General features: G+C 46.9%; 1 pseudogene; it reads left to right on the plus strand.

Annotated features, from left to right (window-relative positions):
- The first annotated feature begins 8,855 nt into the window (after positions 1-8,855).
- Positions 8,856-9,733, plus strand: LOC118005330 (annotated as a pseudogene).
- Positions 9,734-25,199: the final 15,466 nt, after the last annotated feature.

Consider the following 25,199-nt stretch of genomic DNA (forward strand, 5'->3'; position numbering starts at 1 on the left):
TTTTTTTTTTTTTTAAGATTTTATTTACTTATTTGTCAGAGAGAGAGAGAGAGCTCACAAGCAGGGAAAGCAGGAGGCAGAGGGAGAAGCAGGGTCCCCGTTGAGTAAGGAGCCTGATGCGGGACTCGATCCCAGGACCCTGGGATCCTGACCTGAGCCGAAGGCAGACGCTTAACCAACTGAGCCACCCAGGTGTCCCATTAACAGCATCTTTCAAAGAGCAAAGTTTTACATTTTTCAATTTATCCATTTTTCTTTCATGGATTTTGCTTTTGGTGTTCTATCTAGGAAATCTTTGCCCAATCCCAAAATTTCTCCTATGTTCTTCCCAGAAATTTTATAGTGTTGGGTTTTACATTTAGATCTTTGATACAGTTTGAGTTAATTTTGTAGAAGGTGTGAGATCTTATAATTGAAGTTCATTTGGGGGGGCATATTAGTTTGAAATGCTGTTAAACTAGAGGCAACTTGAAGTCTAAAAAGGTATAGCAGAGTGGTAAAGAGCAGGGCTGTGGAGAAAAAAGAGCCTGGGGTTGATTCTTGGCGATGTCACTATAAGCCTTGAGTTCCTCCTCTACAAAATGGAAGTAGTAAAGGGTTGTCAGTGCCCTGTCCACATTCCTTTGGCATTCACCTCTCTTATTGTAAACTCCTGGAACTCTTTGCCTGAGGGGTTTTTTGCTTTCATCAAAGTGGAGGGCAGGCTGGACGTGCAAGAGAGTTAATGTTCTGGGTTAGGATGACTCTGAGTTGCGTGTTCTAAACTGTCTTCCAGAGGTGCCCAGGGAATTCAGGTGCACACCCTGAATTGACTCTTCTCCTCCCTGTCCCATTTCCTTAGTTTCCTCTTGGGGCCTCTAGAATCACCCCCCACGCAAGCTACAAAATTTCAAAGTCTTAAGCTCTGCTTCTGGGGTGGCCCAAAGACTCCTAGTCTGTATCAAGAGATCAGCAGAGTAACACGCACAGCCTGACAGGGATCCCTACGAAGTAGCTGTTCCTGTTGCTGACATTATCATCCTCGCTCCTCGTTGCCATCCAAGGTCAACTGGGACCCCTAGTAAATGAAGTTATCCATGTTCAGGGAGAGAGTCTGCCAGAAAATATTTAAGAATTGTTGATTTGTAACTCGTTTTCCTGGGGGGTAACCTAAAGAGGCGACTATCAGCATGATGATAACGCTAGATTGCTTCTACAAGATGGGCAGGAACCCAAAGCTCAGAGAGGAAGGTGGCTCGTGGAAGCCCCCCAGCCAAGAAGTGTTGGTGCTCTAATCCAAGGTCACGTAGCTCCCGCTACAGTTACTCTTCTCTCAGTTATTGTGAGACTGAAAAATCCTGGCCACAAATTCCTTCCTCTTGGCTACACCTGTGTCTCCGGATGTGACCGTTCTTCCTCCCAACCAGAGGTGGAGTCTCTTCTCCATCCCGCTGGAATGGGCACTGATCCCGTGACTGGCTTTAACCAATCAGTGTATAGCAGCAGCTCCACGTGACTTCCCAGCCTTGGCCCCAGAATGCCTTGCAGCTTCCGCCTTCGTGCTCCTGGGATGGCGCCAGCTGCCATATTAGAGAATCTGACTTAGTTTTGTGATACCGGGAAAGCAGTCCAGCTGGCCTCCAGCAACAAAGGTTCCTCTTGGCCCTTCCAGCTGTTTCCCATGCAAATCCAACCACCCGATGATTCAGAGCAAGGCCAGGAAAGGAACCACATCAGTCAACCCACAGAATTGGGAACAATTAGATTGCTGTGTTTTAAGCCACCGATCTGTGGGATAGCTTGTTACAGTGCATCAGATAACTGAAACAACCATCAACCTGGACAGGCACACCCTTGGACCCCAAGCGGACGCAGCAGTTATGATGGAATCTGGGACGAACTGTGAGGGGGTCCGCTCTCCCCAGGCGCCCCGGGAGGGCAGTGGGTGCGTCAGAGAACGCTTCCAGGCAGCAATTTTTTACTTTCAGCATCAGCATTCTTGGATGTGTGACTCTCCAAAACCTCAGCCTCCACTCAGGCCTCAACACAACCATCTGGCCGCTGACCCTACAGCTTCCGCAGGGCTCTGGCTTCCCTGCTCCAACAGCTTCCTCACGGAACCCAGATTGTGGATTTCTTGTGTATTTCTCTGGCGTATGTTTACATAAATGGCCACATCCTCCTTCCTGTGGCTTCTGGGACACCTCGTGTTTGTCATGAGCTACTCAGTGTCAGGCACTTTTCTAGGCACTGGAGATTCAGCAAGGTACAAAATCGGCAAAAATACTTGGTTTTGTGGAGATTACAATCGTGTGGAAGGGAAGACAATTAACAAATGAACAAATATGCACCAGGTATTATCATGTCATAGAGTGATAAATATACACATTGTACTGTGCTGTCCCCCTAGGGATAAATCAGAGGAAGGAGATGTGATTGGGGGCAGCTGTTTTAGGTAGGATGGTCAGGAAAGGACTTTCTGAAAAAGCAACATTTCTTTGGAAAACAGTTTGAAAGTTTCTCAAACAGTTCACCTTAGAATGACCACGTGACCCAGCAGTTCCACTCCTGGGTATCTACCTAAGAGAATTGAAAACGTATCCACAGGGGTGCCTGGGTGGCTCAGTTGGTTAAGTGTCTGCTTTCAGCTCAGGTCATGGTTCCAAGGTCCTGGGATTGGGCCCCGCTTCGGGCTCCCTGCTCGACGGGGGGCCTGCTTCTCCCTCTCCCTTTGATGCTCCCACTGCTTGTGCTCTCCTGCTCTCTCTCTGCCAAATAAATAAATAAAAAACAGAACAAACAAAAAAAGTATCCGCACAAAAACTTGAGCATGAATGTTCACAGCAAGTAGCCCAAAAGTGGAACTGAGCCAAATGTCCACCAACTGGTGAATGGGTAAATAAAATGTGGTATATCCATTCAATGGAATATTATTTGGCCATGAAAAGGAATGGAGCCCTGGGATGCCTGTGTGGCTCAGTCGATTAAGCGTCTGACTCTTGATTTTGGCTCAGGTCAGAATCTCAGGGGAAGGGCGCCTGGATGGCTCAGTTGGTTGAGCATCTGCCTTCGCCTCAGGTCATGATCCTGGGGTCCTGGGATCGAGTCCCGCATCAGACTCCCTGTTCGGAGGGAGCCTGGCTTCTCCCTCTGCCTCTCCTGCTTGTGTGTGTTCTTTCTCAAATAAATAAATAAAATCTTAAAAAAAAAAAAAGAATCTCAGGGGAGATCAGGCTCTGTGCTCAGTGTAGAGTCTGCTTGTCCCTCACCCTCTGTTCCTCCTTGTGCTCTCTCTCAAATAAATAAAATCTTTAAAAAAAAAGGAAAGGAAAGGAAAGAAGCATTGTTAGGTGCTGGAATGTGGACAAACCTTGAAAACACGATGCTAAATGAAAGAAGCCAGACTCAAAAGGCCACAGATTGTATGACTCCATTTATAAGAAATGTCCCGAATAGGTAAATCTATTGAGGCAGAAACTAGATTGATTAGCAGTTGCCAGGAGCTGGGAGTGATGGGAGAAACTGGTGATGGCTAGGGGTACGGGGCTTCTCTTTGGGATTGTGAAATGTTCTTACACTGGTTGTGGTGATGGATGCACATCATGTGACTATAATAAAAACCATTGAATGGTAAGGATGAGTTGTGTGGTATATGAACCATATTTCCGTAAAGCCAGAAAGGAAGGAAGAGAAGGGAAACATTTAAGCAGAGATCCAAACGAAGCAAGGGAATAGCCCTGAACATACTGGAAGAAGCACATGCCAGCCAGAGATGGGAACCTGCTGGCTTGTAAGGGGAATGTGGCTAATGTGCGGTGAGCAAGGATAAACTCACAGAGTTACTCTCACTGATTTCACAGACATTCATTTAATGACTCCTAGGTGCCAGACATGGTCCTGGGAGCTATGAATATAGTGAAGAACATGAAGCCAAAATCTTAGCTCTCACAGAAGTCAGACATTAACCCGAGAATTCCAGTTACCACATTACTAGAATGAATTGTTCCATAAATTCGTTTCTTGTTCTAAGAAGTGGCTTTTTTTTTTTTTTAAAGTAGGCACCACACCCAGAATAGAGCCCATTGTGGGATTTGAACTCACACACTTTTTTTTTTTTAAGATTTTATTTATTTATTTGACAGAGAGAGAGAGAGCACACAGCAGGGGGAGCAGGAGAAGCAGGCTCCCTGCCCAGCAGAGAGCCCGACGTGGGGTGTGATCCCAGGACCTTGGGATCATGACCTGAGCCGAAGGCAGATGCTTAACCAACTGAGCCACCCAGGCGCCCCTTGAACCCACACTTGAGATCAAGAGTCGGATGCTTAACTGATTGAGCCACCCAGGTGCCCCTAATTAGTGGCTTTCTCCCTTTATTTATGAGCAGGCATTTTGGATTATCTCTCTTTTCTCTTGAATTGCCCAAGAATCTTTGGGAGTCCTAAAAACCAAATGTCGGGGGAGAGGGAACTGAAAGTCTTCCCCCACCCCCTCAAATGGAAACTGGGTTTTATCTGTCCCCTCCTGCAGTTCCTTCCCCCAAACATACGGTGGCGCTACTGAAGACTGGTGCCCACGGTCTGGAAAACAAATGATAGAGACAGCCTTCTGGGTCCAGATGCCCACAGGCCAATGCTGTGTTTCTTTGCAGGAAGAAGATTCTATTCCCTCCGTGGGCATGTGGCTTCATACCATCCCCCCCCATCCCTGGTTCTCATGCTCTTAGGTCTCTCACACAGCGGCACATCATTAATTCATTCAACAGAGATTTGAGTACCTACTGTGTGCTGAGCTCTGTGGAAGGTCCTGGCCACATAACGGTGAATAAGGCAGCCAATCCCTGCCCAGGTGGGTCTAAACCTAAATATTTGAAAAGCAAAACTTTGGGGAAAAAAACAGGTGGGAAGAGTTTCTTAGCAAAATACCAAGAAGACAAACAACAGGGGCACCTGGCTGGCTCAGTTGGTGGAGCTTGCCACTCTTGATCTCAGGGTCGTGAGTTCAAACCCCACATTGGGCATGGAGCCTGCTTTAAAAAAGAAAAAAAGACAACAAAAGAAGGATCAATAAATTAAGCTGCATTTTACAAAATTCTGTTTTTATTTGGGTCACGCTTTGTAAAGAAGTTGTTTCTCTCAGATCTTTAATTTTACAGCCATACAGGTGCACATTCTGCTTTCCTTACAGTTATTCCCATTGCTATTCTATTTTTGCTGTATCTTCTTTCTCCTTCCAGGCTTATCTCAGGTATATCCTGTTTGCTAGTCTTTTTCACAAATACGGGTTTTATTTACTCTTTCTGCTATTTTTGGTTTAAAGACCTGGTATTGTTTTCCAGTTGGGAGTCGAACTGCCTGTGTTGACGCACCAGCTATCCCATTCCCGAGCTGTCTAATCATAGGGGGAGCCTCCCTCCGTCCCGGTTCCCAGTCTGTAATATTAGTTCCTACCTCATTGGACTGTTACAAGCTTATTGCGTTAATATGTTTAAAAGCACTTAAAATTTGCTTAAAACAGCTAAATTCACTGTTGCTATTTTTTTCACTTCAATTATTTCACCCTTCATTTAAGAAAAAAAAAAGTCCCCACTCCTCTCCGCTTCTGTCTTATTTTTTTTAAATATTATGTATTTTTAAAAGATTTTATTTTAAAGTAATCTCTACACCCCATGTGGGGCTCAAACCTACAACTCCAAGATCAAGGGTCACATGCTCCACTGACTGAGTCAGCCAGACGCCCCTGTCTTATTTTTTGTTTTTATTTTATTTTTTTATCTCAGTCGGTTAAGCGTCTGCCTTTGGCTCAGATCATGATCCCAGAATCCCGGAATCCTGGAATCAAGTCCGCATTGGGCTCCCTGCTCAGCAGGGAATCTGCTTCTCCCTCTGTTCCTCATCCTACTCATGCTCTCTCTCTCTCCCGCTCTCACTCTCTCTCAAATAAATTAAAGATTTATTTATTTGTGGGGCGCCTGGGTGGCTCAGTCGTTAAGCGTCTGCCTTCGGCTCAGGTCATGATCTCAGGGTCCTAGGATCGAGCCCCACATCGGACTCCCTGCTCCGCGGGAAGCCTGTTTCTCCCTCTCACACTCCCCCTGCTTGTGTTCCCTCTCTTGCTGTGTCCCTCTCTGTCAAATAAACAAATAAAATCTTTTTTTAAAAAAAAGATGTATTTATTTGAGAGAGAGCGAGCAGGGGGAGGGGCAGAGGGAGAGCCAGTCTTTTTTTTTTTTTTTTTAAGTTTTATTTATTTATTTATTTGACAGAGAGACACAGTGAGAGAGGGAACACAAGCAGGGGGAGTGGGAGAGGGAGAAGCAGGTTTCCCACTGAGCAGGGAGCCCGATGCAGGGCTCGATCCCAGGACCCTGGGATCACGCCTGAGCCGAAGGCAGACGCTTAACGACTGAGCCACCCAGGCGCCCTAGAGAGAGCCAGTCTTTTTTTTTAAGATTTTATTTATTTGAGAGAGAGAGAATGAGAGAGAGCGAGCACATGAGAGGGGGGAGGGTCAGAGGGAGAAGCAAACTCCCCGCCGAGCAGGGAGCCCGATGCGGGACTCGATCCCGGGACTCCAGGATCATGACCTGAGCTGAAGGCGGTCGCTTAACCAACTGAGCCACCCAGGCGCCCGGGAGAGCCAGTCTTAAGCAGACTCCCTGCTGAGCGCAAAGCCCAATGCAGGGCTCGATCTCACGACCCTGAGATCATGACCTGAGCCAAAATCAGGAGTCGGACACTTAAACCAACTGCGCCACCCAGGGGCCCCCAATGTTTGTTTTCAAAAACTAATTTATCAAGAGGTGAAATCCTTAATTCCTTTATGTTCAGTCTCCTGTTCTCCTCCTCTCTTTTTTCCCCCTTTATTAAAAAAAGTCTCTAAACTACTTTCACTGCTTCTCATTGAATTTCGCTGTGGCTTCAGATTGTGTTTCTCCTGAAATTCTGAGTATCTATTGTATGCTGATTCACTCTTCTGGTTTGCTTTCCTGTAAATTGGTTGTACCCTTCATCTTTTTCTAAGAAGTGGTTTTTTTCTTATTAATTTACAGACGTTCTATGTATTACAGAGAACAGATGCAGGTGTCTCCAAGGTGATGACTAGTCTTTCCATTTTCCTTACTGTGGTTTTCATGGCTCATCACTAAGTAAAACTCGGTGGCTACACAACTCTGAAAAGAACTAGTGATAAGATCTAGTATCTAGGGGCGCCTGGGTGGCTCAGTCGGTGAAGCATCTGCCTTCGGCTCAGGTCATGACCTCGGGGTCCTGGGATCGAGCCCTGGGTTGGGCTCCCTGCTCAGCGGGGAGTCTGCTTCTTCCTCTCCCTCTCCCTCTGTGCTCTCCCCTGGCCTCAAATAAATAAATAAAATCTTAAAAAAAAAAGATCTAGTGTCTAGATCTCAGGAACCTAGGGTCTCTAGAAGCAGCACTTGAGACCCGTAGTGCCATGACATTTATGTGAATACACACAACCACACCAAGTACGTATATTTAAAAAACGTGTATCACACACATCAGAGTAGATCCCTGTGGTAGAGAGAGGCAGAGAAGTCAGACGCTAAAAGTCAGCAGGGCTCAGAGGACAGTTCAGGGCTGTTATTTCCCAAATAATGGGAGGGTCCCGCTCCTCTTCCTAGAAGTCCCCTTGTCCCGAAACACAAGACCCATCTTGCCTTCATTATCAGAAATGGAGCCCACATCAACAGACAATACAGCTGACTTAGCAGCAGGATCTTACTGCGGGCCAGAACTTTCTGGGAGGTCACGCCCTCCTTCTGGGGCTCTCAGGGACAGCGGTACTCAGGAGGCGCATGGGCTCAGTGGGAGGAAACAGGAAAAAAAACAAAAAAAGCCGCAAGGATTGCACAACCTCACCAGAATATGTTCTTGGGAAAGGACGTAGGTGGCATTGATTCATCAGCTGTTACAGAGGGGGAAGCAGGGAGTGCGTTTGGAGGAACAGAGGTGGTTTTCTGGAAGTGGTAGCATTGGAAGTGGGCATGAGGACTTGTCCGTTGTTGACAGAAAAAGGAAGGGTCTGCCAGGCAGAGGGCACAGCCAAGGCAAAGGCAAAGAGGCAGGAAAGTGGGTCTCTTTGGGATATGCCTGTAGCTGAAGCTGCCTTGGGGAACCCAGGAGAAGCTGTCCAGCCCTGTCCCATGCCCAGAATTCACTGCAAGGGGAATTAAAAGGGAGCAGAGGTTCCTGGCGTGAGGATGGCCACAGACCTATCACCAGTAGTCCTAGCCCAGAACAGAGAAGGAGAGACGCACTTCTGGGGGGCCAGAACATGTGACCAGGGATTTGAAAACCATGTAAGGAATCTAGGAAGCACAGGGCATATGAACACCACTGGAGACATCTGACTCAGCCTAGAGGATCTGGGAGGGCTTCCTGGAGGAGGTGATGCCTGAGGGAGTCAGAATTATTCTGGAGGAGATGGGTGTATGAGAGAGTGTTCCCACTGTGATAGTAGCATGTACAAAGTTTGGGAGTGGGACTCTTGGAGAGGCTGAGACTGACTCAGGGGCGGTAGTCTGGGGCTGGAGTGTCAGCTGGGGCCAGGTCCCAGCAGGACTTAAATAGCAGGGACAAGGGGTCTGGACTAGTGTGGGAGGAAAGCAGAAGTCATAGGATTCAGCTCCAAGGCGAAGACCACTGTGTGGTTTCGATTCTCTCCAGAGACGGGAGGCTTGCTACCTACCGGGGAACCTAGCTCAGTGCGAAGGGTATGTTATGCACTGGTTGTTGCTGTTAGTTTGGGCTTTGCTTTTTTATTGTGGAAAAAAGTATTAAGCACACACAAAGGTATGCAGAAAAATAAAAACATGGAAACCCACATGATTTCCTCTCTGCTTTACCAAGTTTTGACTTCTTTACATATTTCAGATCCTCTTAAAAGGAAATAAATTGTACTTTCTCTTCCTGTTCTTCACCACGGGGGATCAAGGTGAAAAGGAGAACCCCATGGGGGAACTTCGCGTCTCTAAGCCCTGCCTCAACATCTGTGTGGGGGAGAGCGGAGACAGACTGACTCCGGACAGCCAAAGGTGCTGGAGCAGTGCACAGGCCAGCCGCCCCCCCATGTTCCCCAGAGCTAGATGCACTGTCAGGGCCTTTGGCAGCAGGAGAGATGAAATGATGGCCACCCACTGCACAGTCCATGGGGCCAAGGCGGAAGGAATCCCCGACAGAGGTCTAAAGGTGCGGGAGTATGAGTTAAGGAAAAATAGCTTCTCCAATACTGGAAACTTTGGTTTCGGGATCCAGGAGCACATTGATCTGGGGATCAGATATGATGCAAGCATGGGTGCGTGTGCAACCTGGACTACTGTGCGGTGCCGACTAGGCCAGCCTTCAGCGTCAGACAAGATCACACAAGAAGCACAGAACCGGCTGCATGGGGGCCAGACACAGAATCAGCAAAGAGGAGGCCGGGCGCTGGTTCCAGCAGAAGAAGTACGACGGATCATCTTCCTCAGCAAATAAATTCCTGTGTCTGTCCAAAAAGCCAATACAAAGTTTCAGTGGGGGGGGAAAAAATTGTAACTGACAATCCTGTGTAGTTTCTCAGATCTTATTTCTCTCTTTTCTTCCCCAAGGCAACTGCCCTCTCAAACTTGGCGTTTACGATGTTAAAACAACTTTACGGACGTATTTAGACAATGTGTTTGGTGGTTTTACTCATCTGGAAGCTTTATATGAATGGTACCATGTGTTCTGTCTCCTTCCACAATGTATTTTTTGCCTCCTCCACACTGCAAGATATATCAATTCAAAACTTATTAAAAAAAAAAAGAAGAAGAAGAAGAAAACAAAGACAAACACAAGAAAACAAATGCTTGGCAAACAAAGAACAGGATAAAACTTCCTTAATTTGATAAGCAGCAATTTCCGGAAACCAAAGAACTGTCTTCCTTAAGAGTGGATTCCGAGATCCATTTTTTATAAAGTCAAGAGCAAAATAAAGATGCCCCTCTTGCTATTTTGCCAATGCAATAAGAAAATAAAAATAAATAAGACCTATAAATATTGGAAAGGAAGAGTCAAGGTTGACAGTATTTTGCAACCACGATTATTTATCTAGAAAGTCCTGAGATTTAACTTCTGGACTCATTAAAGGGTGAAGCAAGATTGATCTATGAAGGGGGCACCTGGGTGGCTCAGTCGGTTAAGTGTCTGCCTTCGGCTCAGGTCATGATCCCAGGGTCCCGGGATGGAGCCCTGTGTTGGGCTCCCTGCTCAGTGGGGAGTCTGCTTCTCCCTCTGCCTGCCCCTCCCCCCTGTTCATGCTCTCTTTCTCTCTCAAATAAATAAATAATCTTTAAAAAAAATAAAAATTAAAAAAAATAAAAAGGAACAAGGAAGAGGAAACATATCCTCTTCCCAAGATAAGAAAAGCTCTCGAACATTAGTTCTTCCCAAATTAACTTATAAATTCAGTATCACCTCAATAAAAATCCTAAATAGGTTTTTGATAGAGTTGTTTTATTGTGGTAAAATACACACACATGACATAAAATTTACCATCTTAGCCACTTCTAAGTGCACAGCTCAGTGGTGTTAAGCACACTCACACTGTTGTGCAACCACCCCCACCATCGGTCTCCAGAAATTTCTCATCTCCCCAGACTGAGACTCTGTGTCCGTGAAGCACGGACTCCCCACCCCCTGCCCCAGCCCCGGCTCCCACCCTCTTCTCTCTGTCTCTGTGGACAGGACTCCTCTGGGGACCTCCTGGGAGTGGAATCCTAGGTTTTAGGGTTTTTTTTTTCCCAATTTCTTTATTTTGGGAAATAATTTTAGATTTACAGATGAATTATAATGATAGTACAGGGAGTTCTGTCTACCCTTTACTCAGCTTCCTCTCATGTTAACATCTGACATTACTGTCACGCTTGTCAAAAAGAGGAAAGGAATATTGGTGTAATACTATTAATGAAACATTCGGCTTCATTTATATTTCACGTTTTCCCACTGATGTCCTTTTTCTTCGCGGATGGCATCCGGGATCCCACGTGGCATTTAGGTGTTGTGTTAGCTCCCCAGGACTGCTGTGACAAAGGACCACAGACGGGGCGGCTTGCACACCAGAAATGTATTGTCTCACACCTCAGGAGGCTGGCAGTCTGAGATCAAGCTGTCGGCAGATTTAGTTCCTTCTGAGGTGTGTCTCCTGGGCGTGTGGACACCGTGTCCTCCCCGTGTCCTCTCAGGGTCGTCCCTCTGTGCACGTCTGTGTCCTCCCTTCCTCTTCTTATAAGGACACCAGTCCACCCTAATGACCACCCCAATGACCTCATTTTAACTTAAGCACCTCTATAAAGAGTATCTCCAAATTCAGTCATATTCTGAGGTCCTGGGGGTTAGGACTCCAACGTAGGAATTAAGTGGGAGATACAATTCAGCTGCCAAGTCTCCTTAAGGTCCCCCAAACTCTGGCAGATTCCTGGTCTTTTCTTGTCTTTCATGCTCTTGGTAGTTGTGAATAGTAGCTGTCGCCATCAGGCACTGTTCGGGGTTTTCTGCGGTTTTCTTTTAAAGATTTATTTATTCATTTGAGAGAGAGACAGAGACAGAGAGAGCGAGCAGGGGGAGGGGCAGGGGGAGAGGAAGACAAGCAGACTCCCTGCTGAACCAGGAGCCTGAAGCGGGGCTCGATCCCAGGACCCTGAAATCACACCCTGAGCCGAGATTAAGAGTCAGATGCTCAACCGAAAGAGCCACCCAGGTGCCCCTCTGCTGTTTCCTTATGATTCGGTTGACGTGATAGATTTGAAGAGAAGAATAGCGCGAAGGAGAAATGCTCTTCTCGCCACATCAATTCAGAGAGGAGGGCACATGGCATGCGCATGATCATCGCTGGCAGTGTGGTGAAGGGCAACCTCGGTCAAGGTGGCGGCCGCCGAGTTCCTCCGCTCTAGAGTCACCATCTTTCCCTTTCCATATTCTATTCCTTGCCTTATCAACAAGGGCGACATTGCCCCAAGGGGGCAAAAAACAAAACCAAAAAATCTTAGGTGTTCCGATGCCTTGTGCCTGCCTTAGTTCAGCCTTACCCAACAAAATCGTACTCCTTGACATTTGGTATGAGGGGACAAGGAGGGAAAATATTTAAAAGGCTACTGGGGAGGGGACAATTTTAAAAAAGGAAGTTAATAAACACTGCTCTATTCCTATGAGGTGAGTCACAAAGTCGGCCCCACTCAGGGGGCGGGGGTGGGGGGCCGGGGAAGAGAATTAATTCCCTCTTCCCACAGGGAGCGCTGTTAAAAACGTGTGAACATGCGTTAACACCACCGCGGTAATTAATAACTATTTTTCAGGGGGAGACAACACAAGTTTGAGGCTGTGCAAATATGCTGTTTCTCTCGTTAAAGTCACACGTGTTCATGTAAGCATCCGTCTGTGGGGCTTGCCTGCAGTGATTATTACCATGGCATTCTACGGAGATCTCCTACTTCCTTCACTCCTTCTACACTAATTAATTGGAATCACTCTGTGAGGAAAACCACGTACGTGCACAGCTGCCCCTGTTAACCAACATTCTGTGCCAAAGGGGAATCTTTGTCACAGTCGATGAACCCACACTGACTCGTCATGATCACCCAGGGTCCACAGCTGACACCAGGGTTCTCTCCGTCCTGAACACTCCCTGGGTGTGGACAGATGGCTCATGACGTGCATCCAGCAGTAGAGTATCTTACAGAGTAGTTTCACTGCCTTAAAAATCCTCTGTGTTTTGCCTATTCACTCAAATGCGGAATTTAAGAAAGAAAACGGATGAACACAGGGGAAGGGGAAAAAAAAGAGAGAGAGGGAAGCAAACCATAAGAGGCTCTTTTTTTTTTTTTTTTTAATGTAAGCTCCATGCCCAAGGTGGAGTCCAGTGAGGGGCCTGAACTCATGACCCTGAGATCAAGACCTGAAGTGAGACCAAGCGTCAGACGCTTAACCGACTAAGCCATTCAGGTGCCCCCATAAGAGACTTGTCCTGATAGAGAACAAACTGAGGGTTCCTGGAGGGGTAATGGGCATTAAGGAGGTCACTTGAGATGAGTCCTGGGTGTTGTATGTAAGTGATGAATCACTAAATTCTACACCTGAAACCAATTTTACCATATATGTTAACTAACTAGAATTTAAATAAAAACTTGAAATAAAATAGTGCCACCCAACAACAACAAAACAAACCAAAACAAATAAATTTTTAAACATTTTTTTGAAGGATCACCAAACAGACATCAAAACAAGCTTGCCAAGGGAATTATTTGAGTTATAATACGTTACAACTAGGGAGCGTAACACTTTGGGCCCCAAGGATGGGAACAGACGAAGCTAACGTTTTCACTGTACGGATGGTTATGTTTTGGTTCCGTGTGCGTGAACACACATTCAAAACCATGTGAACATTAAAAATTCAAAGCCGTGGTAATGTAAAAAAAAAGAATCATGTTAAGAAGAATAACAAAGAACACTTTTGATGGAGAAGAAGAATGCCTGGAAGATGTTGGTTTCCCCAGAAGCAGAGACTGAGACAAGGATTTGGTTATAAGTGGTTTATCAGGGAGAAATCGCCTGTTGAAAGCGTGGGAAGGTGGGACAGGGAAAGGAGGAGGCCAGTACGGGGCGGGCACTGATGAGGAGGGGGCTTATGTGGGCAACTGGGGCTGAAGCCCATTAGGGGCGTCTGGGAGATGATCTAGAACACACCTCCGAGTGATCCCGTCGGTTGCAAGTTGGTTTTCCTGGGAAGCTGACCCAGGAATATAACACGAAGTTTGTTTATTTATCACAAGAAATATATATATGGCACAGAGCTCCTAAAGCCCTTGGAATTTCCAAAGTGATGAGAGGATAAAGGTGTCTTATGTTAATGAGGTGACTTTTGGAAAGCCCTCAGGTCACCTAAGGTGGGGGTGGTCCCGGTTTCCAGTGGAGCCAAGTATGTGATAAGAGGGTTGAAACTTTCATTCCCAGCCCCTAGCATCTGAGGAGGGGAGAAGGACTGCAGGTTGAATCATTCGCCAATGGCCAATGATTTAATCAACCACAATTGATTGATTAACTGAGTCTAACGAAGCCTCCATAAAAATCCAAAAGGACAGCGTTCTGAGAGCTTCCAGGTTGGTGAGCACCTGGAGGGGAGGGGTGCCTGGAGAGAATGCAAGCCCCCTGCCCCTTCCCCATACCCTGCCCTACGCACCCCTTCCATCTGGCTGTTGCTGAACTGTATCCTTTTATAATAAACCGGCTCGGTTTATTAGTAAACTTCCGATCTATGATCTATAGCCAGTCGGTTGGAAGCACAGCGGACATCCTGGACTTGAGGTCGGTGTTGGAAGTGGGGAGGCAGTCCTGTAGGACCAAACCCTTAACCTGTGGGGTCTGGCACTAACTCCAGGTAGGACACCCAGCCGATGTCAGAGGACTGCTTGAATGTGTGAGGAACCCCCCCCACACACACACACGCCCTACGCTGGAATTGGGTGCGGACTCGTTTTATTTATGAGGGAGCATTCTTGGGAGCAGCATCCGTGGAAGGGAGGGGAAGTGTGTGTCATATTTTTACACCAGGCAGTTCTCCAATTCCGACACCCTCTACCAGCTGCAAGTGGGGTGCCCAGGCTACCCCCACTTCTGCCTGGCTGACTCCAAATTTGGGGGTTCCCATAACCCCCTCTCAGGTTTAGGTCATTTGTTATAACGGCTCACAGAACTCAGAACACTTTTTTACATTCGGAACTGGGGACAAAGACCAGATCTCTTTTTTTTTATTATACCACAGGAAGGAAGCAGAAATGCACCGAGGGAGAAGTTGAGCCAAGCAGGTCTGACAACAGCCTCGGCTGACTCCACCCACAGGAGATCTGAAACCAGAATGGGCTCCACGTTTGAGCCAACATGGCCAGACTTTTGTCCCCCTGCAGCGGTGTGAGCCGTGCCATGAAGGGGCATGACTTCAAGGGAGGCAGCTCTCTGCAGCGGGTCTATCCCCAGGGTGTTGAGAGGCCAGTCTGCCGACAAACCTCCAAGCAGCTGGGGCAGCATGTCTTTCCTTGAAAGGGCATCTGGGTGGCCCACCCCCAGGGTCTACCATGTCACCGAGGGAGGAGGGAGCTGGGGTACCTATACGCCGATTCATAACGGTCATTGCTCATCGGCATTCATTCCCTGGTCCTTCGGGATGAGCTCCAGCAACCAGAAAAGGCCCTCCATCAAGGGTGCAGGTAATGGCAGGTGGACGTTGAGGGAATGGAGGGTGTGCAAGGATGTGATAAAGCTCCAGGGTACATGGCAGTTACATAAAGCCATCCAAACTGTGATCTTGGCAAGGAAGAGAGTAGATCAATGGAACAAGCGAGCCCTGATTGTATCCCATGCCTGGTCACTTTATTAAGCTCCAAAGAGCAGGGTGCCCAGAACTACATCCTCCGAGCCAAGGGAAACCTCATGCCATCACAGGAAGGACAGAACTGAACTCACAAGGGATGAGGAATATGAGGGGGAAGAGTCCTGGAGCTCTGTCAAGATCTCCACACCCGCAGACCGGGGGAAGGAACTCTGGTGTAAACATGGGTGAGGTTCTGCAGAACCAACAGAGGTGGGGTTGGGGCTACAGAGTCAAGGACAGAGACCAGCCTTTAGCCACTGGAACAGATGGCTGGGGGCTTTTTGCCAAAATCACATTTGGTGCAACCCCTAAGTTCCCCTGTCCTCCCACCCACTGCTGTCCGGTTCTCCTTCATTCCAATACTTCACAAAGCCTCAAAGCCCGTCCGGGACATGAGCCCACATCCCAGACCCGTCGTGTCAATCAAGCTTCTGTTAACTTGGTGCTTTCGCACCTGCCCTGCATGCACGATGATGTGCCTGAGTCACCTTGAGGGGGGCTCCTGCCAACCTTGTTGTGCCCCTCCAATTCTGGGAGGAGTCCTCCTCCCTGGGGCATGCGTTTCCAATACACACCAACCAATCCAGAGCCCACACCCCCAACCACCTCCCTTCTCAGGCTCCCACCCTCAGGGCTACCATCCCCCTGCCCCAATCACCCCAGGGCCAGGTACCAGACATGAGAGCCTGCTGAAAATACTCACACCAGCCAATCCCGAGCCTGCGTACCCTGCCTTGCCCATGCCTCCCTGGGAAAACCTCAATAAAGGCTCCTGCCCACAGTCCCCTGCCAACTGCCTCCTGAGAGGCCTTGGTGCTTCCCGATGTAACCCTCTGTGAAACGTTGGGTGTGCCTCTCTTGGGATCTACGACTATAACAACTATCTTTTCAATGCCAATCTGATCTACTGGCCTTACTATGCCCCAGAAATTCTGTTAAAGACTACATTTTAAAGCATGCACCTGGACCGCAAGCTCTTCCTTCTTGCAGCTCTGATGGTGGAATTTGGGGGCACCTGCCATCTTATCCAAACACGGGTATGTGAACACCACCTTCCTCAACTCAGGAAAAATCCCAGACTCTTCCCCCTAAGGGCCAGGTTGGGGGGAGGATCCCCAGGTAGAGCTCAGGTCAGGGTTTCAGAGCCCCACTCCCCACCTGATAGAGTGTTTCCTTCTCCCAAGACTCACCTGGGCAGGAGGGGTGACTCGTCCTTCCCATGACTTGTCTTCGAGTTCCACGTCTGAGAGCCCCCTGCAGGTGAAGCGGTTTCTCTTGGAAGTCTGCAGCTGTAGGACGGGAAGTCAGGACGGGGCTCTGAACAACCCCCCCACTCCCCCCTCTGCTTTCCAGGCTCAGCATCTTCCCAGTCCCTCGCAGGTTACACCTTCTGGAATGCCGGGTCCTGAGCGCCTCTCCCATGTGCATCCTCTGAGCTGTACGTTCCAACTTGCAGACTCAGGCACACAACGGGTCCCTCATCACACGCACTCGGTAATACTGCGTGTTTATGTGTTTTACATGTGCTAAGCACGTGCCCATGAACTTACTCATGCCTACGTTTAAAGTGCTGGAACCAAATCAAGCCAGTTCCTGAGAGCTTGCCCCCATGTGTCTCTTTTAAGCTCCGAGTTGAGGGGCATCGTGTTAATGGCTTGAAATCAGCCACAGGGACAGGATGTACACCAGGGAAACACGAACACTTCAAGTCTGGACTTATTTCCCCTCTCCCTCCAGAGAGCTAGTTGTTAAATATTTGCCAGCATACCGAGGAGGCTTATTTATGTGTTATGTGTTCAGATCTCGTCTGTGTCTCCTTGCAGGATGCCCGATTCATATCATCCTTCTCCCCACCCTTCCAAGTGGAGCCAGCAGCCTCTCATCCAGAAAATCCCCTCTGGCTGTCTTGTTCCCAGTTGGCCAGTGGCTAGGTGCATGTCCCGGGTCAGGCAGGCTCACTGGACAGGTGTACTTGCTCCTCGGCACTTTCAGTGATGACGAGCTGGGTCCCCATTTCCTGGCAGCAGGGACGGAGTTGTGGCAGTTCTGTTGGGAGTTGGAGAAGGAGGAACGGTTTCTCTGGAAGAACGTCCATCCCCCAGGGATGGGGCAGCACAGGCCGGCTCTTGGGGCAGGTGCGGCAGGGCTGGGACTCAGCCTAAGATGCCCCAGACCCTGGGTCTGCCCACTCTTCAATCCCTTGAGAGTTGGGGGTCCTTCCTTCATTCTGCACTTCCCACTTCCCACCCTCCCCCCAGGCCCAGGGGAACTCAGGAGTCCTGGCCCCATCTCCTCTGGACTGGGAGAAGCAGGGAACCCAGAACAAGGGACTGGCTTAATTTAGTGCCTACTGTGGCCTGGCCCCCTGGGATTGCCAGTCACCCAGTCCAGCCTTCAGCTGGGTCAGTTCTTGCTGGATCTCCTGCTTCCAAGCCTCCAGCCCCTGGGACCTGGTACTCTGGAGACTGTGCCAAGAAAGAAAAAAAAAGAAACTGCAGTTATTAAACACCTGCTGTGTGCGTTGCCCTGCACTGGGCCCTCAGGGACATTGTTTCTCAGTCAGGAGCTGCACCATGGCCCCGGGGTTGGGGTTGGTATCCACTAAGCATTTGATAGGTGATTGAATTGCACAATATGAGAGACACCACAGATAGCTATTTATTTTGTTATCATTGTTAAAAATTTTTTTCCAGGGATGCCTGCGTGGTGCAGTCAAGCATCCAACTCTTGGTTTCGGCTCATGTCATGATCTCAGGGCCGTGAGATCAAGCCCTGCGTCCTGCTCCACACTCAGCAGGGAGTTTGCTTGAGATTCTCTCCCTCCGCCCCTCCCCCGCCCCAGCTCTTGCACTCTCCCTCTCTAAAAAATAAATAAATCTTTGAAAAAAGTTTTTTCCAGTTTCATTGAGCTGTAATTGACACATAACATTGCCTCACTTTTAGGTGTACAACATAATGATTCAATGTATGTATATATTGCAAAATGATCACCACAATCAATCTAGCTCCATAGTTAATATAGTTACTCATTTTTTTTCTCATGATGAGAATTTTGAAGATGTGCTCTCTTATGAATGTCTTGTAGGGTTCCAACTTCTCCACATCCTTGACAATACTTGCTACTATCTTTTTTATTCTAGCCATTCTAGTGGGTGTAAAGGGATATCTCATCGTGGTTTTCATTTGCATGTCTCTGGGGCGGCACTTATTAAAAATGCAGATTCTGAAAAAAATGCAGATTTTTTTTCTTTCAAGATTTTATTTAAATTCAAGTTAGTTCACATATAGTGTAGTATTAATTTCAGGGGTAGAATTTAGTGATTCATCAGTTGCATATAATACCCAGTGCTCATTACATAACATGCCTTCCTTAATGTCCATCACCCAGTTACCCCATCTCCCCACCCACCTCCCCTCCAGCAACCCTCAGTTTTTTCCCCTAGAGTTAAGAATCTGTTATGTTTGGGGGCACCTGGGTGGCTCAGTCGTTAAGCATCTGCCTTCGGCTCAGGTCATGGTCCCAGGGTCCTGGGATCAAGCCCCGCATCAGGCTCCCTGCTCCTCAGGAGGCCTGCTTCTCTCTCTCCCACTCCTCCTGCTTGTGTTCCCCCCCTCACTGTGTCTCTCTCTGTCAAGTGGGTAAGTGGAGTCTTTGGAAAAAAAAAAAAGAATCTGTTATGTTTTGCATCCCTCTCTGTCTTTATCTTATTTTATTTTTCTTCCCCTTCCCCCATGTTCATCTGTTTTGTTTCTTAAATTCCACATATGAGTGAAAAGAAATGTGGAAAAAAATATTGTGGGTATTCTTAACCCACACCCAAATGTGGAAATAAAAGTGGGTATTCTTAACCCACTCCCAAGAGAGTCCAATTCAGTGAGTCTGGGATGAGGCCCAGGAAAAACAGGGGGTGGGGGGGACGTCATTTTTTTCCTGATAACTAGATTTAACTTCTCATGCAAGCCCCGTTTCTTCCTGGTAAGCCAACCAGTCATCACAATTGAACAAATATTCGGCCCGTAACTTGGGATGGAGACCAGGGAAGGTAGAGATGGGCAGGCGTGGGGTCCTTAGCAGTATCTGTGGGCTCACTCTGAAACAGTACCTTCAGCCACTCAATCATTTGTTCCTTTGTTTACATTTGTTTGTGTTGTTTTCTCTTACTTACAACTAGACACATCCTGACTGATACTCACCCTTACAGTTGAAAGGGACAAAGCCAGTCCTGAGCTCTGAAAAGGGAGATAAATTTTTTCTTTTCTTTTTTTTTTTTAAGATTTTATTTATTTATTTGAGAGGGAGAGAGAGAGCAAGCGATCATGACCTGAGCTGAAGGCAGCTGCCTAACCGACTGAGCCACCCAGGCGCCCCAGAGAGATCATTTTAAATCCTTGCTTTTAGGAATGGGATGAGAGGCGCATGCCTTAGTCTGCTCAAGCTGCTATTTTAAAAATACCATAGGGGTGACTGGGTGGTGCAGTCAGTTAAGGCTCTGACTTGTTTTCAGCTCAGGTTGTGATCTCAGGATCATGAGATCGAGCCACGCATCAGGCTCCAAGCTCAGCGAAGAGTCTGCTTAAGACTCTCCCTCTACTCCCCCCTCCCACCCGTGTGCACGTGCTCTCTCTCTCTTTCTTTAAAATAAATAAATAGAGGCACCTGGGTGGTACAGTCAGCTACGTGTACAACTCTTGATTTCGACTCAGGTCATGATCTCAGAGTTGTGAGATTGAACCCTGTGTCAGGCTCCGCACTCAGTGAGGAGTCTGCTTGTGATTCTCCCTCTCTCCCTCTGCCCCTCCCCCACTTGCACATTCTTTCTCTCAAATAAAGAAAGAAATCTTTAAAAAATGTGAATAAATAAATAAATCTTTAAGAAAATACCATAGACTGGGTGGCTTATAAACAACATTGTTCTGGAGGCTGAGGACGTCCAAGATCAAGGTGCCCGCAGATTTGGTTCCTGGTGAGGGTTCTCCTCCTGGTGGGCGGATAGCTGCCTTGTGTTGTGCTTCTCAAGAAGGAGAGAGGGAGCTCTGGTGTCTCTTCCTCTTCTTAGGAGGGCTCTAATCCCATCACAAGGGCCCCATCCTCATGAACTCATCTCAGCCTAATTACCTCCCAAAGGCCCCACCTCCAAATAACACCCCACTGGAGATTAGGGCCTCAACATATGCACTGGGGTGGGGCCACAAATATTCAGTACGTAATAGCATGGTAACAATGGCCGTGTGTGTTTTAGTTGGGAATAGATACCAAAGCCCTTTAAGCTAGTCTCTCTGCCCACAGGGGTCTAGAAATTTCCATCTGATTTTTACAAGAAAGGAAGCTTCCCAAATAGCCAGTAGATGATATCCATAGTCAATAACTGGAGAAGAATCTTATAGACATTACACCAAGAAGGGTGGCCCTGGCCACAAGGTCAGTCATGGGGCCATGAAGGTGGGCAAGAGAAGGACCTCCCCGCTTTCTCACATCTGGCAGGAACCTGTCATTTTAGGGATGCCGACTGATGCATCCAACCTCCTCATAGATCCCCAAATGGACAGACCAGAAGAGATTTAGCAAAATGTTAATTTCCTTTTAATTGGGGTAAAATACACATAACACGAATCTGACCATTTTTACCACTTTCCAGCGTACAGTGCCGTGGAATTAAAGCACATTCACAGTGTTGTGCAACCATCCCCACTCTCTAGTTCCAGAACTTGTTCATCACCAGAAAGAGGAAATCCTGGATCGATTGGCACTTACTCTCCCTCCCCTCCTCCAGCCCCTGGCAACCACAAATCTGCTTTCTGCCTTTATGAAGATTTGCCTGCTTTGGACATTTCCTATGTGTGACATTTTGTGCCTGGCTTCTCTTCCTGAGCATAATGTTTTCCAAGTTCATCTATGTTGTAGCAGGTGCCAGTACTTAGTTCCTTTTTAGGACTGAATAATATCCCATTACATGAATAGACCAGCTTTTGTTTATCCGTTCATCGGTTGATGGGCATTTGGGCTGTTTCCTCCTTTTGCCTACTGTGAATAGTGCTGAACTACTAGCTGTTACTTAGCCTTTCCTCAGTACCCTATGTGTCTAGAAATAGCAGTTGCTTACTGATTGTCATAATCTCTGTTGCCCACATCCGACCCTCCACTGCAGACTCCCCTCTTGTTCAGCAGTGGTCAATCCTCAGGCTGGCAAATAAGTTTCACTCAATAGGGAGTCCTCCGCAAGCCTAGAAAAAACTACCAATGCTACTCATGTCTTTTGGGGTTAGCAACATTATCCATTTGTATCAGAACAGCTATGAAGAATCTCAAGAGTGTCCCGCCATGGGGAGATCTACCTGTTTCCCAAATATTTCTTCCCAAAGCAACACAAAAATAGGGGAAAGCAAACTATGGCATAGCCTGAACACAGAGAATGCCAGAATGTAAAAGGATCATGAGGAAAAGTGAAGAATCATGGAAGTGAAGCATGAGACCCCCACCCTTGTGCTTCATGACTGCACAGTGGAGAAAAAGTGCAGCGGATACAAAAATGGGAAACTAGCAAAGTAATCTAAGGTTGATCTAGGACTAGTTCCAGAAAGACGAAGCTAACCCTAAGTCTGAAAATACTGCAATGATGTCCGAGCAGATCAGAGTGTGGATTCCAGAAAAGGAATGGATTAAAGGGACAGTGTTCCAAATGCATAGCTTCTGGGGAAAGGAAAAAGAAAAAGGAAGAGAGAAGAGCTCATTGGAAGTCTGGTGGTGAAGAGGAATGGAAGGGGCAAATGTAGGACCCTTCAAGACAGAAGAAAACTATAGAAATTGGAGGTCTCTCAACTTACATTCCTGCCACCAACAAAACAGAACAATTTCACACCTGAACAACAGAGAAAAAGCGCAACGGATACAAAAATGGGAAACTAGCAAAGTAATCCACAGAAATTGGAGGTCTCTCAACCTTTATTCCTGACACCAACAAAACAGAACAAACACTAAATTAAGTTGATTTGCTGCATTGACAGAAGAGGGAGACATTGAACTGCATAGCTCAGAGACCAGTCCCAGTAACAAAAAAATGAGCGAAAGGAACATAGTAAGTCCACAGAGAGTAATTGCAAAAATTCAGGAAATGAAAATCCACATAAATGAACGAGGGAAAAAGTACCCCTGAAAGGAGTCAAGAAGTAGAAGGATTTTGTAAGTCAACTTTCCAAACAATACTGTGTAGTCCATCAGGCATTTGCCAATAAGAAAAAAAAAAAAAAAACTCCTTATATCAAAAATTCAGGGGGCGCCTGGGTGGCTCGGTTGGTTAAGCATCAGACTCTAGATTTCAGCTCAGGTCATGATCTCAGGGTCATGAGATCGAGCCCCAAGTCGGGCTGCGTGCTGTGTGTGGAGCCTGCTTAAGATTCTCTCTCCCACTCCTTCTGCCCCCACCCCCAATCACACACTCCCTCACTCGCGCTGTCTCTGAAAAAAAAAAAAAAAAATCAAATACTAAAATGCTGACATGGGCAGGGATAAATGAAAAGAGAGTCCAACCAACTCAGGAAGGAAATGGAATAAAAAGGCAAAATTATCTCAGATATATAGAAAAAATTGTAAGGTACTCAAGAAAGAATAAACCCCAACAAAAATTTGATAAAGGGCAGTGGAGAGAGGCAGGAAAACATCAAAGAGTAACAATGACACTGAGAAAGAAGTAAAATGGGGCCAGGGTGGGGCACCTGGGTGGCTCAGTCAGTTAAGCATTTAACTTTGGCTCAGGTCATGATCTTGGAGTCCTGGGATTGAGCCCTGCATTGGGCTCCTGCTCAGCGTCGTGTCTGCTTGTCCCTCTCCCTCTCCCTCTGCTCCTCCCTTGCTTGCGCGCTCTCTCTCTCTAAGTAAATAAAATCCTTGGGAAAAAAAATAGGGCCAGGAAGAAATGGATTGAAATGGAATTCCAGTCACTGAAGGAATAACGTGTATATTATTGGAGTCCTGAAGAAGAAAGTGAAAACAATTAAACAGAGTGAATATTTAAACCATAATCAAAAAAATTTCAGAAATAGAAAATCACCTGAATTTACACATTAAAAAGGCTCACCAAGGGGCGCCTGGGTGGCTCAGTCATTAAGCAACTGCCTTCGGCTCGGGTCATGATCCCAGGGTCCTGGGATTGTGTCCCGCATCGGGCTCCCTGCTCGGCAGGGAGTCTGCTTCTCCCTCTGACCCCCCCCCCCCTCATGTGCCCTCTCTCTCTCTCAAAAAAAAAAAAAAAAACTTCAAAAAAAAAAAAAAAAAAGGCTCACCAGGAACCTAAGAAAATTAACCCAGCATAGCCAACTCTGAGACCTATTTTAAAACTATTCAATTTCAAAGATTAAGATAAAATCCTCAAATGCTCCATATCAAATAATTTACCAAGTCAAAAGAATTTGACTGCCATAAGACTTTTCAAGACTAGGGACACCTGGGTGGCTCAGTAGGTTAAGCCACTGCCTTCAGCTCTGGTCCTGATCTCAGGGTCCTGGGATGAAGTCCCACTGGGCTCCCTGCCAGTGGGGAATCTGCTTCTCCTTCTCCCTCTGCTGCTCCCCCTGCTTGTGCTCTCTCTCTCAAATGAATAAATAGATAAAATCTTAAAAAAAAAAAAAAGACTTGGGGCGCCTGGGTGGCTCAGTTGTTGGGCATCTGCCTTCAGCTCGGGTCATGGTCCCGGGGTCCTGGGATCGAGCCCCACATCGGACTCTGCTCAGCGGGAGGCCTGCTTCTCCCTCTCCCACTCCCCCTGCTTGTGTTCCCTCTCTCGCTGTGTCTCTCTCTGTCAAATGGATAAAATCTTTAAAAAAAAAAAAAAAACTTTTCAAGACTAACATTCAAAATGAGACAACAATGAGCGTCATTTAAAAAACAGACAAACAAACAAACAAACAAACAAACCACAAGACAAGGGCGCCTCGGTGGCCCAATTGGTTGGGTGACTGCCTTCGGCTCAGGTCATGATCCCGGAGTCCCAGGATCAAGTCCTACGTCAGGCTTCCTGCTCAGCGGGGAGTCTGCTTCTCCCTCTGACCCTCCCCCTTCTTGTGCTCTCTCTCACTCTCTCCCTCAAATAAATAAGATCTTTAAAAAAATAAAAATTAAAAAACAAAAGAAAACAAAAAACCCAGTGAGCAAAAGTGTGAACCAAGGATTTGCTACCTAGCCCAGCTGTCCTTCAACTGCACACAAGACGTTAAGGAACTCTGTACCCCTTGTCTTGCCTGAAGAAGCCATAAGAGGATATACTTCATCCAACAACAGGATAATTGTTGCTCACAGAGGTACGAATTAGAAATTCTGTAACTACTTCCTATGTATTCTAGGATTGAGCAGACTATTAGCAAATATATTGTGAATAATGAGCACCAGGTTTCTCACTGTTGGAGAAAGAAGTTACAAATAAGGACAAGGAAAGGCCAGAATGAATTATGTGATGTTGGACTGGAAGTAGGGTATTGGTATGAAATCATGGGTTTGTTTGTTTGTTTTTGTTTTTTAAAGTAATCTCTATACCCAACGTGGGGCTCAAACTCACAACCTTGAGATCAAGGGTCGCATGCTCTACCTGCTGATCCAGCCAGGCACCCCTGGAACTCCCGGTTTTTAATAGATGTACACAGATAAGTAGATATAGAAATAAACTCAGAAGTGTGCGTGCGTGTGTGTACCAGTTAGTATACATGCATATGTTTCCTAGCTGTGCCCACCGAGAAGACATATAGCAATGGACACTCCCAAATCAAAAGCATACCTAACCACAATGAGATACCACTTCACATCTACTAGGATAGTTATTATCAAAAAATAAAAATAAAAA

This window comes from Mirounga leonina, unplaced genomic scaffold (genome assembly GCF_011800145.1).
Source record: "Mirounga leonina isolate KUSES-001 unplaced genomic scaffold, KU_Mleo_1.0 Mir_94, whole genome shotgun sequence".
NCBI classification, from domain to species: Eukaryota; Metazoa; Chordata; class Mammalia; order Carnivora; family Phocidae; genus Mirounga; species Mirounga leonina.